We start from the raw sequence: 2,721 nt of genomic DNA on the forward strand, positions 1-2,721 counted from the left end.
TTTGTTGGGCGTGGAGCATGATTACTTATAGGTATTTGTTTCAGCGGATGTATACCCCAAGAAGATTGTACACCCCTCCATGCGGAGGGGTGTGGGGGGGACTTGTCCCCCCCACGAGGGTTCGGGGGGGCCGATCCCCCCTGGCTGGGGGGTCCGGGGGCCAGCAGTCCCCCGGTAGGGGTTTCGGGGGCAGCGCCCCGAAGCTAAAAACAGATGTAAAATTGCCTTATAAAAGTATAGTAATTTCTAGTCAATCTGGGCCATTCATTAGGAAGATGATCTGATGGTAGAACTTATGTTTAGTTTAGGGTTTTTTGCCCTAGAAGGCAACCCCTCTCTTTGTATGAGGGTATTGTATTGAGGCTCTGTAATGTATGTGTATTCTCATAGCAAGAAACAAAGAGGCGAGACTGTGAGAGAAAACAGAGGATATTATAGCGAACCTGCTGTAGGTTGTGTCTCTTCATTTTGCTGGATAATAGAAAGGAAGGACTGGTTGTTTGGGGTGGACATAGCCCAAACTGGGTGAACCATGTATATCTGTGTCTCTCTGGTTTTATGTGTTTGTGTTTTTCCGCATATTATATGTCTTGCATTTCTCTATCATATATAATATTTTTCTAACACAATTTTCTGGGGTCAAAATAATTCTGCCCTATGGGAGGTTTTGTTGGACATGCTGAATTTTTTACTCTAATTGTTTCTTTCTAGTCCAAGAGAAATATAAATAAATTGGCTTGTGATCTGATTTTAAGTTCCACAACTGATCCCCAATCAAAACTTCCTCCATTTTCTCACACAAACCATGTGAGAAAATTGCATAATCTACTACACTTGCTCCATTGTAAGTATTGCAAGTGAAATTACCAGACTTTTCCCATCTAGTCAATCCTTTACAAATGACTAAATCAAAGGCCCCACATAGAGTAAGAAATTTTTCACCAAAGAGATTGCAGCCCTTTTCCTCTGAAATTCTTTCCCACCTATGATTACTTTCTTTTGTAAACCAAATATGGTCACAATTATCTTTACAACAAAGAATCTAACTTGCTCACTTGCAGTCCTAGCATTGAAATCACCCACTATAAGGACTTCACCTAACTGCAAATAAGTTGCAATATCTGCTTTTAAGGCTGCAAATGGATCTTTGTGGTCAAGCCATCTACCTTTGTAGATTTTTGAAACTTGCAACACAAAATAGCATCCTGCAATGGAGCTCTGCACTCCTGCACAATGAACTTGCTCATTGTGTGGGAGTGTGATGCTTCGCACAACATAGAGTCATATACAACCATCGCAATAATCCTCAACTATCTTCCTTCTTGCCTCATGAACTACTTCCACAAGAGAAGGGGTAGGCAACAAGTATTTCCAGCGATGGCAAGACAAGGAAGTTGATTCTGTTTTCAGCTCACGTCAAAATAATAATAGAGGTGAGTGCTTAGATGAAGGAGTGTAGGGCTAATGAGCTAAATGAAATTTTATGTAAGTTAAGTGTGTACAATGAACTTAGTTCATTGTGTGGAGCTTTGATGTCTTAATATTTTCTTTGAGGATTAAAATCTTACATATACAAATTATGATTTCATATATTTAAGTTAAAATTTAAGTTAATAAGTGTAATTTGAGCGTTAATTAGAAAGCCTACCATTGAAGGTTTAATCGTAAATCATAGTATGTGCAATAACTTGTTAAAATTTTGTTTTGAATGAGTTATCTAGCATGTGGTAATGTTCAATATTTTTAACGGGGTGCAAAGCTCCACACTCGAGCACAATGATTCAAAGTACATGCATTTGATTATCTATTATTATTACCTATGAACATATTGACCTATTCTATCAAGATGAGCATGTTATTAACCTATGAGTATGCGTGCACAATGAGTCAAAGTACATGCATATGATTATCTATTATTATTACCTATGAACCTATTAACCTATTCTATCAAGACGAACATGTTATTAACCTATGAGTACGTGTGTAAATTAAACTAGCGTTGAAGCTTGTGCACAGAGTTTTGTATGAGGAACTTTCACTCTGCAGAGAGCTTTCATTATTTGAAGAATGTTGTGCGAAGAAATTTCTTTCTTTCATTGTGTAGAGTTTTATCCACACTCCGTACAACCTTTAATCAATTAATTAATGATAGCGGTATAGGCAAGGATTATGATGTATGGTAGTTATTACCCTTGTTTATTATGCTCTTTATATAAAATCTAAAGTAAACCAAAGTATTTACTCCCTTTTATCGATTCATATGTATCTTTTTGTAACACTCTAAGTTCAAGAATCTTATAACATATTTTTATTTGTAACTTTGTCGTTGTTAGGTAAAGAAGTTTGTTTGTAACACTCTAAGTTCAAGAACCTTATGGCATATTTTTATTTGTAACTTTGTCATTATTAGGTAGAGAAATTAGTGACACACAGGACTATGTTTTTTCTTCTCTTTTTATAGAATCTAACATAAGCCAAAGTATTTACTCCTTTTTATCAATTCATATGTATATTTTTGTAGCAATCTAAGTTCAAGAATTCTATAACATATTTTTACTTGTAACTATTAGTCCATGCCTATTCAGGGTTGGCAGGGACTATTGTAATCATTTCTCAGCTTTGCATTATTCACTTGCACAAAAACCAAAGTTAGCCAACTCAATTTAACTTAATGTTTTCGATTTATATTTTATAAAGCACTTTTTAATCTACCTATGAGCT

This window comes from Pinus tabuliformis, chromosome X (genome assembly GCF_031772625.1).
Source record: "Pinus tabuliformis cultivar Carrire ecotype Pingquan chromosome X, CPIR1, whole genome shotgun sequence".
NCBI classification, from domain to species: domain Eukaryota; kingdom Viridiplantae; phylum Streptophyta; class Pinopsida; order Pinales; family Pinaceae; genus Pinus; species Pinus tabuliformis.